Below are 15780 nucleotides of genomic sequence, written 5' to 3' on the forward strand. Positions count from 1 at the left end.
AAGCTCTTTCTTTAGCACCTGGATAAACAGCAACACTGCCTTTGATGTTTTTCTTTGAAGCCAAGCAAGAATTATCTTTTTAGTAGCATTAGAAGTGACTCATTTGCTTTGGATGCCAACTAGGATACTCTGACACTTGCATTTTTTTTTAATCTTTGCACTGCCAGGGAAGAGACAGCTCCCTGGCTAACTCCTCCAGGAGTAATGGTTATTACCTTAAAGATTCTCCATCTATCTGAAACTTGCCAAGCCTCCCTTAAAAGAGTAAGAAGAATTTCCCCCATAACTGTGCATCAGAATTCTCTCTGACTCCAAACACTGACTGATCAGACTATTTCCAACAGTCAGACCCCAACAATGTGAGAGAAGGTCCCTGAGCTGCAGTGCAGTGCTAATATCACCTCCAGAACCACCATGCTATCGTAGCCCACTTCACAAATCCAAACAGTAAAAGCAGGCACATGCAAAGAAATGAGCACCAGTAAAACACTGCATTTCAGAGACCAAATTCATGTACACTTGCTCAACTCTGACAGTGGTAAGGACAGATTTAGGACCTTTTAAAATGCATTTACATCTGTAGTCCTTTCTGTTTTCCAAGTCTGCAGAAACATGAATCACTGCTGTGAGAATTCAGAGAATCACATATGTGGGAAAATACCTTAAAGATCACCCAGTCCAACCATCAACTTAACACTGACAAGTTCTTAAGTAAATAATATGCCTAAGAACTGAGTTTGTATTACTTAAATACCTCCAGGAATGGTGACTCCTGATAACTCTTTCAGTGAAGAAAATTTTCCAAAGATCCAATCTAAACCTCCCTTGGCACAACTTGAGGCCATTACCTCTTGTCCTATCACTTGTAACTTCATTGAACAGACTTATCCCCACCTCTTTTACAAGCTCCTTTCAGGCAGTTGTAGAAAGTAATAAGGTCTCCCCTCAGCCTCCTTTCCTCTGGGCTAAACAGCTCCAGCTCCCTCAGCCACTCCTCATAAGACACATGCTCCAAACCCTTCATCAGCTTTATCAGCTTCCTCGCTCCTTTTTGGGCATGCTCTAGTAGCTCAATGTCTTTCCTGTAGTGAGGGGCCCAAACCTGTACACAGTGCTTGAGGTGCAGCCTCACCAAGGCCAAGGGGCAGGATCACGTCCCTGGTCCTGCTGGTCACACCATTCCTAATGCAGGCCAGGATGCTGTTGGCTTTCTTGGCCACTTGGGCACACTTGTGGCTCATGTTCAGCCAGCTGTCAACCAACATTCTCAGGTCCCTCTCAGCTGGGCAGCTCTCCGGCCACTCCTCCCCAAGCCTGTAGAGTTGTTGGGGGTTGTTGTTGCCAGAGTGCAGGACCCTACAACATTTGACCTTACTGAAACCCATGGGCCTTGGCCCGTTGATCAAGCCTGTCTAGATCCCTCTGCAGAGCCTCCCTGCCATCAAGCAGATCAAGACTTCCACCCTGCTTAGTGTTATCTGCTAATCTACTAAGGGTGCACTCAATCCCCTTGTCTAGATCATTGATAAAGATGTTAAACAGGAGCAGCCCCAGCTGCTGGTGTTCCCCAGGTGTCCCTGGGGAACACCACTTGTGACAGGCCCCCAACTGGATTTAACTCCATTAAACACAACTCTTTGGGCCTGGCCATCCAATCACTTTTTGACCCAGCAGAGCATATGTGCATCCAAGCCATAAGCAGGCAATTTCTCGAGGAGAATGCTGTGGGAAACTGTCAAATGCCTTAATAAAGTAAAGACAGACAACATCCACAGCCTTTCCCTCATTCAATAAGCAGGTCACCCTGTCATATGAGGAGATCAGGTTTGTCAAACGGGATCTACCTTTCATGAACCCATGTTGACTGGGCCTGATCACCCAGTTATCTTGCATCATGGCACTCAAGATGATTTGCTCCACAACCTTCCCCAGTGGTGAGCTCAGACTGAAATGCCTGTAGCTTTCTGAATCCTCCTTTCAGCCCTTCTTGCAGATGAGGGTCACATTTGCCAATCTCCAGTCAACTGGAACCTCCCCAGTTACCCAGGAGCGCTGGTAAATGATGGGAAGTTCAAAGATCTCCTGATATTTCTTCAGGGGCAGCTATCTCTGTGATACACAGATGTCCAATCAACATTTGCACATATCCAGTTACAAGACAACCCATCATCAGGACCAGCATTTCTGCAAGAAAAACAACTGCTGGAGAGATAAAGGAACAATGTCTTCTGATCCAAACATACACATGCTCTCACAGATACACTGTCCTATACAAATAGGCCCATTAATGATGCTGGTGCAGGCTTAATTAGTGGGGCATGGGAAATGTCTGGTTTTTGCAGCAGATGGCAAGGACTTCCACCTATCGTCAAGTCAGGACCAGATTGTTACTGTAATTGCCATGTTCTACTTTCCCTGAAAGATTCCTTTAAAGACTGGCATTTCTTCAGCTGCAGAACAACCAAAAACCCCTGCTGCTCTTTTCTCCCACAATAGCTGATAGTAAACCGGATTAGAAAAAGGCAGTAATCCCAGGAAACACAGAATTTTTTGACCATGAAGGACAAGTATTGTGGTTTATTTTATAAAGTACTTGCGAGCCACTCGAGTAAAGACTCCATAGAAAGTGAACAAAATTATTTTCTCTCTGCAGGAAAGAAATACTATTACCCTTCATGCTTGAGATATTCTCCCTGCTCCACGGGATTAATTTCAGTGTATTTCAAATTCAAACTCTTGGCTTTAAACACAGCTGGCACTGACAGAAAATAAAACATGGTAGAAAAATTCTATGAATTTTCCCAATTAAAAAAGAAGAATAGCCCAATGTAGGAGACAGTGTCCTTCTCCTAAAAACTAGATGGCTCACAAGGCAGTGAGTGAGCACAAAATGGCTGCCCATAAACCGTATGGGGACTTTGCCAGTCTCCCCCTCCTCCCTGCCACAAACTGCAGATCAGACTCCAAGTTGGAGTCACAGAATCCTGTGGCAGGAATCCACTGGAAACATCATTGTGAGGTGCTGCCCAGAGACTGCTGCCAACCCCACAGTGATTGGATTGTAGCCCCTGGAAGAGGGAGAAGCCCAATCCAACATGGGGAAATACATTTGTAGTGGCTGCTTTTATTATAAGCATTAGTGAGTATCAGACAAGTGTCTCACCAAAAAAGTCAGTGCTGAAGTTCACTGCTCCTCTGCGAGAGGTGAGCGCTGCATGCGGACCTCTTGGCAGATCCTGATAAATTAAAATCTCTCCAAAAAGGGATATAAGCAAGTCACAGATAGCAACACCCAAACCACTGATCTGCTCTTGATTTTTCAATTCTAACGTTCAGGTTTGATTGGGGGAGGAGGCAGGAGTGCTAATGCACATTTTGTTTGGTTTTTTACTTGAAAGATAAGATCCAATGATACATCTTACCGGTGTTAAGGAAGCACAAAACTTTCACCACGCCGCTCCATGGATGCACCCACTCTGCAGCTTGCACTCCAGAGCCTGTCGTACCTGGCAGAGGTTAAGCTTTTCTTCTTAGGTCAGTGTAAAAGGTCAGTTTTTACCATGGTTTACACTGCCATATACTCCACTGATGTGAGTAGGGTCCCAGGCTGTGAAATGATGATGTACAATAATGATAAGTGCCAAGCAAATAGGCAAAGATCAGGCCCATCGCATTTACTGTGTTATCAGAGCAAATGTTTGAAGCTTTGACCTTCACCCCTCACATGCCGTAACTTCCTTTAACTTTTGTACATTTATTGCAGATGTTTTTTAGCATGCAGAAAATGGTCCAGAAGTAAAATTCCTGTAAGACTCAGCTTCAGGAATGCCACTGAAAAGTTCTGGCCATCTCAGGTGGGATAACCTAACCACTGAAGTGTTTTTAAAACAGAGTATTAATCTCACAAGCAACAGGACAAAAATACCTTTAGAAAGTGCAAGAGTGTTTTACATTGACCAAGTTCACAAAATACACCAACAGCAGGCAAAGTTGTGCTGCACCAGAACAATTTGGTCAAAAAAATTGTCTCTATGAAGACAGCTGTCATTTTCAGATCATTGTCTACTTTGGATTCACACCAATTAAAGAGATGAGCAGTCGGTACTACAGGCAGACAGTCCACCTAATCACCATCTTGAAATTGAGAGTCAAGAAAGATGCTGGTTTACAATCTGCAGAAGGACTCCACCCTACCTACCATTTGGTTTCAGAGGCAGTGGAAAACACTGGCTATTTTTAAAAAATAGTGAAAAAAGAAATAGTTATTCAGAAAAGGAAAGTTTAATGCCACAAATCAACTAGGGAAAATATATGCGTTATCACAATGGGATAATATGAATGAAAACACTATGTTTCAAACTGACAAAGTGCAACACACTGGAAACTAAAAACATGTTGTGACAACACGATAAATCAAGCAAATGTTCAGACTACATCTATACAGAGCAAACTGATTATGATAGTAGGACAGCTATCAAAGCCAACACTGAAATCTAATACAAGGTGAGAACAGAAAAATCAGGGCATTTGGTTAACCAAGGGCTATAGGAGAAAATAAATTTATTTTAATAAATCAATACTGTTGCCAGACTGTCAGAGAATCAGGGGGCAAACTGACATTAAATAATGAAACAACTTCAGAATTAACTGAAAATAACATCATTGCAAATATATCTCCAGATTCTGAAATAAGTTGGCAACAAATACAGCCAAAATTCTGCGTCTACTCATTCATGTTTTTTTATAAAACCTGAGGATGTCTCTAATTAGAGATGTCACTCAAACAAGAAGCAACTTCAGGTAACACAGAAAAGCATAAGCAGAGCTCTACAACATTTACATCTAAAACAAATGCAGAGTCACAGAGTTGCTAAGCATCCCCACTGGGTAAAAGCATAAGAAAATACACCATATTGGGCAGACTTCTCCACAACATATAAAAATAACCCACACAGAGAGAACACACTGGAGTCAGCATCCCTCCCATGCAGAGTGGCAATACATAAACCATAAAAGAATCATGCTTTCACTCCTAAAGATGAAAAATAAGCATATTCACACAATGACCAATTTCAGTAAACATTATATTTATTCTTGCCAGATCTGAAAATCAAATTGCCACTGGCATAGGAATGGTTTCTGCAGTATCTCTGGGGCAGACCCAGGCTTCAGTGCCTCATTGTCCACACATGCCCAAAGAACTGCTGCTGCTGTTACGTCCTGCAGATGGTCCTGCAAGAAAACTGGTTCTCAAGGGAGAAGGGAGGTTGGTTCTCAGTTTTTGACCTATAAAAGCCTTAGAGCCTGGGAGCAAAAACTGACTTAGAACTCGCTTCTACCGCACCAGCACTGTATTAGCACACTACTCTTTTTGGTAAGCCTAGGTAATGACTCACAGGTGGTATAAGAACAGCAGTGGACAGAGTACTAACTATAGACATTTTCCAGGAGACAAAATTATGCCCTGCCACCATCGATACAGCTCTGAGCCAGCTCCAAACCACACCTTTTAGTGTGCAATATCTAAAAGGTTACCAAATGTCAAGATCAATGGTTTGACACCTAAGGTCTAGCATCTAGAAAGTTCTCAAGTCCTTCCTTCTATGACGAAGCAGTACACATATCTCATGCAATCTTGGATGTACCTTAACCAAAGAGTTACAAGCGCTTTCAGAAGAAAGAACCTCATACAATCATCAATACTAAGCCAAAAATTCTCTACTTTCCTCCTCCACCCTCTCACAACAGTAGGAAATACAGCTACAAACCTGGCTTAGGACAAATGAGAAGAGAACTTTGCATACAGAAGAGTCAGGCTCAAGAATCTGCTACATTATAGCCACCTCCTACTTAGCAGGTTCTTCTGCAGTTAAAGTACTTTTGCAGAAGGTCACAGATGTGTTTCTGTTCAAGGCTCAAGAAGATACATCATTCCAGACCTCAAAATCTTATACAAGAAACAGTCAAAAGCAAGATAACCTAATGAAAAGTATCAATTACAATGAACAGCCATTTTGACCAAAACTCTTTTCCCCTCCCTCTATGCTACATTTTTGTAGAAACTTTCATGTTTTCTTGCAGTCCTCAGACCGTTGGCTGTGTAAGCCAGATTCAAAATTTGTTACTAATTCATCTGTTTAGACTGGTCAAACATTTTCCAACTACACTGGAATAGGATCTTTGCAAACAATGAAAGTCACTAATAGAGGAGGGAGAACCAGCAATTTATTTTTTATTTGTCTCCTAGACAACATAAAATTATAAAATTAAATTAAGATTTCCCTTGGAAGCAAGCATTCAGAAGTTCAATATTTATATCTTGATGTGCTACAAGGCTGCTCCACTTCAACATATTTTATGTATATGGTAGAATAATGTGGTCACACACACAAGCACTTAAATTATCACTAGTACAATCAGCTATAAACCTGCCAGCAAGGCAGTGTTTTTCTCATCTGCTGCTAAATGCAATTTTATTCTAATTACTGACTGCAAATTGTATAGAAGTGACAAAGTCAAGATTGTCTATTCCCATAACACAATATATCTGACAAAAGCCTTCATGGCCAATTTCTCTCGTCATGTTCAAGTGGATATAGCTGATTGCAGCTGGTTTCTCTCTCTACTTGTAGTGCAAAAATTCACAAATTAGAACTACTCAGCCCAGAAGTTGTAGCTGTATAACTCTGGACTCTCTCCTCTGTTTTTCTCTGAGTTCCTCGCCACAACAGCAGGGTAGGAATTACATAACTTCAATTGTTTTAATTGAAGGATGCCAATCTGGTAAAATGCAAATTGCTGTGGTAAAAGTAGAAAACAAAGGATGTGATTAACTGAACATAAAATGAGTTGCATACTTTTTTTTTTTTACATATAACCCTTTAACTAAAACTAAACACAGGCTCCTAAATAAGTACAGAGATTGCTGAACAGCTGCTATGTATTTTTAGGGACAGAAAACCAGAAGAAATCTCACAAGTCTAATAATTCAGTCCTGTGCTTTTGCAGACTAGCTTTTGTAAGGGAAGTTAAAAATTCCACATTCCTCCTACTAGAAAGCTATGGAGGAGCTCACTCCCTAGAAAAATTCTTGTAAGTCTACCCCAAATTTTCTTACAGCTATCCATTTCTAGATAGCCACACTTTCTACTAGACTGGAAGGTTCTTCTCCGTGATTTTACTAGCTCTCAGCACATGCACTTCACAGTTCTTTCATCCTTACCTTTCCTGCAAGCCTTATTCTGCATCACTTCCAGCTTTAGTAAACTGCTCTTGAAAAGATGAGGTATTAAAGATGGTCAATGATGGAGAACTGTGTTTGGGTACAGCAATCTTATCTTGCATTTTCAGTCATAAACTAGAACATACAATCACACAAGCATCCACTAAGTCCAGTGCTGCAAACAAACTGCACCATATGGATGTTAAATAATAACGAGGCAGAAAAACTTTTTCAGAGGCCAAACCAGCACTAAAGAATTAGACATGACAAGCAGATGTTAAACTGATTTAAAAGTCAGAAACAGAAAACATGAAAAAATTCATTGCTCCTCTTAACTATATAGGAATGTACACTTAAGTACTTAAGTACATTTCTACATAGGAATCCCACTTAGAGGTAAATGAAAACTGCATTATTTGAGTAATGAGATGCTTGCAGATCCAAGCTTCCACAGAAACTCAGTTTTGTACTCCTGTGGCCACATGAACATACTTCCTCCCCAGGCCAAGCCCTGACTTGGCCAGAGCTTTAAGGTGGAAATGCTTAGGACTTCCCTAGCATGAATTTTGCACAATAGGACATAAATTACATCTTAAAGTCACAAAATATTTGGTTTATTTGGTGCTTAAAAACTCAAAACATAATTTTAAATTCAACTAAAGACAATTAGGGAAGATGGAAAATAAATGAAAAAGTTGGTGCAAAATGTTTCCCCAAACCTTGAAGCCCTTGAAGGAAACTCTTTGCTTCTGTGCTCAGCTGCAATTTACTTTGTGGCAGTTGACAAATTCTCTTCAGTCAAACTGTTTGTCTTTCCAAAAACAAACAAAACAAATTGCCTTTTTCTTTATTTGCTCTTACTTATTCTTCACAATACATCCTGTTCTTACACATTCAGACAGCAGAAGCAGGATATGACTGGAATATATGCCGGAGTAATAAAGGGGAGACATAGCGCTCCCTTTTTTCCCAGTCTAGTTTTTTACTAGAACTCTCAACACAGAAGGTGATGCTTTCCCTACACCTCTACCTTGTGGTCTTTGCATAAAAAGATGCACTGCTCTCAACTCTGACAACTCTGGGAAGCACAGGCTCTGACTGCAGCGTTTGTATATCCCTAAAACTGTTCAAAGCTTCAATAAACAAGCATTGCTAAACAATACAAGAATATATTTCTCCAGCTTGAAATAAACGAAAAGGTTAGAATAAAAGGCACAACAAAATCCATGATCCAGAGCACACAGTATAGCTCAATTTGCCACCAAACCAGCCTAAAAATAACTAAACACTTCAGAATCAGATGGGCCTAAAACAGATTAGATAAATAGGTCAGCCTCAAAAAGCAAGACATCTTTGCAGAAGGTCTCAGTAAAAGCCAAGAGGAAAAGTTAGGAACTAATGGACATGCATGTACCAAAGCTCAGACTGATGTGATCATGATGAATAGCAACACAAGAGCTACTAACCCGTGCTGACATCCTCCGCTGCACGACAACTGCAGTAGCTGCTGGGAGCTCATTACTTTCCCATAATAGTTAGCTCATGCCCACAGTGGAAGGAAATTAATTTTGAACTGAAAAATGTAGTGCTCCCAAGGAGACGTGTCATTCCACAACAGACAGTTTCCTGCTCAAAGATACAAGCCTACATTAATTTTACAGAGCAGCTGGAAAAAGGTGCTCAGGCTGACTGCAGGTGCCAGGTGTGCACAGAGGGAGAGCCCTTCAGCAATCCACAGTACAGATCCCATGGTCTGATTCATCACTGTGGCATAACGAACCGTGAACATTTCTAACCACCCTTACTTCCATGATAATTTGTTGAACTTGTTAAACTAATCCCCTAAAGAAAGATGCTCAAGTGTTGCATGTGTTCAAGAAGTAAGCCCACATATATATCTCAAAGTTTTTAAGTAACCCTACAACCTAACTTCAATACACAATCTTTCACATATTTTAGGCACTGATAATGCCTGATTTTGCAAGGCCAGAGCTACTTGAGGTTCCCCTCTGCTCACACAGCCTTATGAAGCATCCACACAGTGTTGCACTGGTCTCAAGTAAGCCTGCACCATTCCAGGCTCCAAACTTGTACTGATGTGTCCCACCCCCTGCCACTTGATATGTCTGAGGATTTTGTTTTGCCGAGCATCAGAGATGCTGGAGGGAAGGCCCTGGAATCCATCTACAAAGCATACACTTCGGATGGTTCTTCCCTATGGAGCTAGTGAGTCATCCAGGTATTGCAAAACACAGCCATTTCAAAGTAAGCCCTCAGAAGATGAAGTGCATCAGAAGATGCACTGCCAATTGCTGCAACATTAGTTGTTAATGAAAACACACTCCTATGCTGGCAGTGTTTCAACAAGGGCCAGTGTGAAGCAGAGGAAATCACCACTGAGAACTTTTGCAAGGACTTTATTGTCATTCTAAAAGCCATCACTTCCAGATTCATCACATGGCGGGGATGGGAAGTGCAGCAGATCCAGCAGCTAAGTTACGCCTCTAGATGTTTTTTGAGCAGAAGACACTGCTGGGACTGTTCTGTTTGTGTCCATCCACAGCAGCATCTGCACGCCAGAGCTCCTCCAAAAAGCCTCTTTTCAGGGTGGCTTGCTGCTGTTCCATGGAAGCATTCGATGAGTAACTTGGAGATAAAGTTAGTGACAGTTTTAACATTAATAAAAGCCCTTTCAAGTTTTCATAAATAGCCTAATTAACAGGTGGGAAGAAATGATTACCTGAGAAATGTTATCCTCTAAAACAGTACTTGAAAAGGCCAATTTATTAACAAGCTTTATGCAGCACCACTTCTCCTGTCCTCTTCCCATGTTTAATCTCCTGAGGATGGAATGATTTAGTCTAATTTAGGGATTAATAAAAGAAAACAATTTTGTAAAACACAATTGCCTGTCATACACAAGTGATCAAATCAGCTCAGCTCACTGCCCTTTCTAGTCTTAAAGTATAAGAAATTATCCATTTACCAAAATTACTACAAAGATATGCCAAATTTTGGAACAAGTTAGTGAATAACTTAGATTGCCCCCGTATTTAAAATAGGTGATAAAATAGTAGGTGATAAAAACAGATAAAGTTATCCTCTGCTCAATATAATTTATTTTTTCTGGGAGCTTCTTTGCTTGGCTTTGCAGTATCAGAAATAAAATGTATAATCCATTGTAGGGTGTACAGCTTCAGTATGACGTTTTACCTAGTTCACATAACATCGTTATATTTTTAGGAATAACCTTAATTTTTAAAGGGCAGTCTCAACCTGGTTTGGGGCAGAAAGCTCAGGTATACTCTTTTACTGCACAGGAAAAGAGTTTCTCATTTTCCAGGCAGTTATATGCTACTAATTATTTGCTTCTGTCTTGGTACACTAGTATAGTGTAGAAATGGATTATAAATTCTTACTTTAAGGAGATAAAAATCAGGCAAAAGCCTTCTAAGTGGTCTAGTAGAGTCTCATTCTAGTAACTCACATAAAAAAAAAAAAAAAATAAAAAACCCCCAAACAACAACAACAACAAAAACAAAACCAAACACAACATCAAAAACAGCTAGTGCATAGGGTTGGGAGAGAAATAAAATGCCAGGAGTGAAAGAAAACCCCCCCTAAAACTGATCAAAAGTTTGTTATCTGGTGCTATGACTCAGTGCAAAGAGGAAGTACTGAACATTATTTAACAAGAACTACCAGCATCAGAGTGGACGTATTATGCTCAAGAAGCAGCTGTAAGAGCACTCATGTAAAAGCTCACCGGGGTGCCAAAGCAGGCATTCAACTGCTGATAATCTGGTAAAAGATCCCTGAAGGAGAATGAAATGTACAGGGAGGGGAGAAACCACAAGCAGTAAGCAAAAGTTCCCAACAAATGAAACTTAAAAGTTGGAGTTTGTGCATATGGTCAAAACAAAACAAATACTACCACCCTGATCCATTTCTCCCTCCATCTTTTTTCCCTTCTGAGATAAGAAGGGAACCTGAAAAAAAAATAAATTTATTAGTAATCCATTTTATAGGTATTGTCTGCATATTTTAAGAACAAGAACCATTTGCTTCCATATACCTTAGGTGAATTGGATTAAACTAATGATCAATTCTATCCCTTAATCTTCCCTACTCCATGTGGGATTTCTGCAGTGGAGAGAATATATTCCTACAGCAGCACTTTTTGCAGTACCTGAGGAGGTAAAAAAATAGCAATTCCTGAAGATCAAAGGCCCATTGTGCCATTGGTACCAATGCCCCTATTAAATATAATCTCCAAAATGAGGATTACTCTGGTGTTCTGTGTCATCACTCTTGCTATGACAAAAAAAAAAAGTGGGTTAGCCAGACAGTGTCACTGTGCAACTCCCACTTTTTCTGTTTCGTTTCAGCAAACAATGAATCACACCTTTAATTGCACCCAGCTACGACGAGCTGCTCATATCCAAGTCATGTAGAATAAAAGCATTCCAAGGAAGTTCAAAAAGAAAAATAATATGGAGCAGATGCAAAATTATTGCAGATTATCCTTAAAAATGGGCAATACTTCTCTCAGTTTGTACTGGATCATTGTGCAGTCAAAAGACAAGTATTCAGAAAGCCAGAGTTTACTGAACAACAGAAACCTTCCCCAATTTCCCAAATCAAAGCATAGAAGGGCTTGAAGTTAGGAACAACAGTGAGAAGTAACAATCACTCCACCCACTCCAGCAGCAAGAGGAGAGTGGGAGCAAGCAGAGGCTCAAATGTAGCAAAACACTAGTTAGGTTGATATGAACTATGGTATCACTTAAAACAGAGAATTGTATGTTTCTTACTCCTCCCCACAGAAAATGGAGGTTGCAGGATTTAATTCTTAAATTTATGTGCTCTGTAGAGTGAGAACATCTAAGCCCTCCTCCTGCACTAGTCCTTCTCAAATCATTCTCCAGTACTCAGAACAGTCACTGGATCACTTACCAAACCAGGAGGATAGATGGAGATGTAAGTAACTGGAGGCAGAAAGGGATGGCCACTGCCAAAAAAAAAAAAAAGGTCACCTTTCCCCAGGTCAGTTGAAATACAGTTTTAATTGTAAAAACAGAGGGTACATTTCTTACAGTGTATCAAACATCAATGTATTGCTGTTTCTATAAGTGAAAAAGCTTTAAAAAAACCACAAAAATCAATTGTTATGAGAGTATTAACTACAGTTACTCCAGCAATTCCATTACCAAACATCTTAAGCTGAAGCTGTGGACCACTCATAATGTTCCCCTTTTAAGGATCATACTCTGCCTAACCATGTGGTCCCATACTGGTTTTGAAATACCACCATACATCTATACCATGTTGCTAGTTATCCCTGATAAGTACTGCAGCTTCAAGTACAGTAAAATCTTTATAACTGTGTAAAAAGGATTACAGAATTTTTAAAACTGAGAAATGAAGCATTTTTCTAGTAAAAGTGCAAATTTAATTTCATGTACCACAACTTACTAAGAACTTTTCCCCAGCTTAAGAAGAATCAGTTTCATATTCAGTCAAGGACCAAACTTTGAGTTCCACCTATAAGGGAAATTTTTGAACTTTTAAATATATATTGTATTAATAAACCTCCTTGCTCTGACAGCAGCACTCAAGACAAATGCAAAACAAAAGCAACACAAGCACTCAAAAACCACACTAAAATTGTTGCAGTTTACCTTCTTCTTTCTCCTCTCCATTTAACAAGGAACAATGTTTGCAGAGCAAACACAATCACAACCAACAGGCTTTGCAATTGAGTGTCTTGGCTTCACTGTACATTTAATCACCTGCAAACACCATTCACTGCCTCACATAGTTCTCCACTGTGAACATTATGCTATAATTAAACAAGATGAAAGTAAACAATGTCACAAGAATACGGATCTCATTTTACTCAGTGCAATCTTAAAAGAAGAAAAATGACTGGAAGAAAATCCAAAACATGTCATCCTACACATTCAAAGATGGCAACATGAACAAGTGAGGCATCTAGACAAAAAGTATTCAAAGTGTAAAATGCCAACAACTGGCAAGCTTACAGTATTCATACTGCAAGCTGGACTGTAGACTTATTTAAAGATAAATAAACAGATAATCTGCTGTCTGCTGTAGGCACAGCTTTGGGTCTCTCCAAGCTTAACCAGTATCTTCTTCCTGTAATTGCTTAAGTTAAAGATACAGAAATGCAAGTGCTCAATCTTTATTCATTTTGAATTCTGACTATGCCATAACTTATTAATCCCTCTATATTTCTTTTATGAAGTGCTTTTATTATTGATCCTATGCTACATTTGGAATGATAGTGCATAAGGAAAATGAAGACATAACTGTATACTCACAAAAATAGCTCAGAACTTTGCTGTATTACATATCCACATATTTACTGCAATGAGGGACCTTCATAAAGGAAGGCATTTGTATAAAGATATACAGCAGCTCTCAGCATATAATATTAATGTGCATTTTGTATCTGAGTTTTCACTACCTGAAACAGTAAAGAGACTTGGACTGCACCTTTCTAGAGCTTTGTGCATTTAATATTTCCAATATTTGGCTGGCAGGTGGTGTATCTGTTAAGAACAGCACACCAAAATTATACAAGAAACCACTGAGTGACTGGCTGGTCATGAAGACGACCTCTAGCTACCCTTGACACCCACCTTGATTCCCCCCACCCTAGATTTTTGGCCCAGAGGAATTAACATCCAATGCCACAACTCTGGTTCTGAAGACTGAGCAACTATTTCTGCATCTTCCATGCAAACCATCACACAAAGAGGATAACACATCTGCTCAAAGTGAAAAGAGAACAACACATGCTGTCTGCCAGCCTGACATGGTCTTCTGGTACACTGAAGAGATGCTACTGTGAAAGACTTCGGTGAGGACCCATCTGAAATACTTTAAATTGGGTCACTCCTGTTGAAAAACAAAGTATCCACACTGGAAAAGGTGCAAAGAAAGGATTTTATGATAATCAGGGAAGTGAAGACCACATTTTTCCCAGAGACTACAAGCTTGACTTTAGTTCTGTGGACTCAAACCCAAGAAAAGCCAGGATTCCTCTTTCAGCATAACCATTATGGAAGGGAGAAGCATCATTAAGTCAAAGGATAATGATAGCAGTGAATTAAATGGGTATAAGCTCTCCCATTAATAAGCTGGAAATGTGAAGTGAATTTCTAAATAGGCTTAAACTTGAGACCGAGTACCTTATATGAGGCATTAGATGAAATGCAAAAGCAGGGACTGGAGTCAGAAGCCCTTGTAGTCTCCTACTTCGTTGATTTTAAACATTAGATCAGGGCTTCCTTCTCTTTCTTCAGTGGGGCAAGAAAGGGGGAGATGAGCATCCCTGGGGCTCCTGCCTCCTCCAGGCATGCTCCGCTCACGCCACAGTCCTGGCTGCTCCAGGGCCCCAGCCACCACCTGAACCTCATTTCCTGATTTGTGCTTTCTGTCCAGCTCCTGAAGAACTAGGAAGGCAGCCTGTGCTACCACCTAAACCACCCATGGTACCATCTAAACCATCCATGTCCAGGCGCTGACAAAAATTATTGAGTTCCTCAATAGTCTGGAAAAAGGTTCAACATCTGCACAGCACACTACGAAGTCTGTAACACCCCCAGGAAAGCTTACACCTTGACACTTTGCTTCAAACTGCTTGCAGACTGAATGCTCCAAGCCATTTCCCAGATTGTACACACTTTCAAGTTGTTGTTTTTTACCAAGAATGTAAGGAAAAATTAAGCAAGAAAGAGAGAATCAGAATTTTATTTTTATTTTATTTTGTGTGATTATTTTTAATCTTCCAACAGTGAACAAAAGCTGAACTCATTAAAAGACAAACAGGACTAGATGACTACTTGAGTTAAAGAAACAAAACCGAAGAAAACAGAGACCATGAGTGTTTCTAGCAAAGCACCTCCACACTTCACAGTGAGCACTTGTGTACTGAACACTGCTGAGACCAGCCAGAGTTAATGTATACCACCCTGATGTATTCACTGGTTTGCTCAGACCCAGGGGAGCTGGGATTGCTGAGTAACTGAGCTGAATTACTGCTGCTGCTTATTAGTAAGCAACCTAATAAACCCCAAAGGGAGAAACAGTTTCTAGTCATGATGAGGAGCTTCACAGATGGTGTAGAAGAGTTAAACTGCCAGAAGAAAGGCAGGGAAAACTAGGGAAAGAGTCTCTGCCTGTATTTAAAATTGCCATAGGTAAAACATAAAACTGTGGACTATAATGTCTTGTAAAGGCAGGGACAACAACTCAAGAAAGGTGGAGAGTGGTAAGAGTCTTGTCCAGGACCCTCAGACAGAAGTCCTGGGATAGAGCCAGTTCAGGAGCTGTAGCTTCCTCATCCAGTGCCCTGTAACAATACTTAATTCTGAGACACTACAGAAGTAAACATTATCATTAAAAAAACTCACTGGAGAGATCTTGCACTTTACAGTTGTATTACTACACACAATTTCCAAACAGAAAAAACTATCAATTGCTATTTTATAGACAAAACCTTCCTCAGCCCTCTACCCAAAAGCCCAAAC

At 40.2% G+C, this 15780-nt stretch overlaps 1 protein-coding gene and 1 long non-coding RNA gene across 6 annotated transcripts in view; both read right to left on the reverse strand.

Moving 5' to 3' along the window:
- RGS6 (regulator of G protein signaling 6) overlaps positions 1-15780 on the reverse strand; it is a 270371-nt gene that overhangs the window by 204416 nt on the left and 50175 nt on the right. The window contains exon 2 of one of the 5 annotated variants that reach the window (XM_051620993.1): positions 3423-3607. The exons of the other annotated variants lie outside the window; for them this stretch is intronic. The gene's annotated coding sequence lies outside the window, so the exon portion shown is untranslated. The remainder of the gene's footprint in view (positions 1-3422; positions 3608-15780) is intronic. 5 annotated transcript variants of the gene reach the window in all.
- Positions 9833-12992, reverse strand: LOC127385334 (uncharacterized). The gene is made up of 5 exons (XR_007889638.1): positions 12904-12992; positions 12698-12766; positions 12179-12233; positions 9963-10062; positions 9833-9868 (listed from the first exon to the last, which is right to left on the reverse strand). It is a non-coding gene; the product is annotated as an uncharacterized LOC127385334 (long non-coding RNA).

The sequence above is a fragment of the Apus apus genome, chromosome 5 (genome assembly GCF_020740795.1).
Source record: "Apus apus isolate bApuApu2 chromosome 5, bApuApu2.pri.cur, whole genome shotgun sequence".
Taxonomy (NCBI): Eukaryota; Metazoa; Chordata; class Aves; order Apodiformes; family Apodidae; genus Apus; species Apus apus.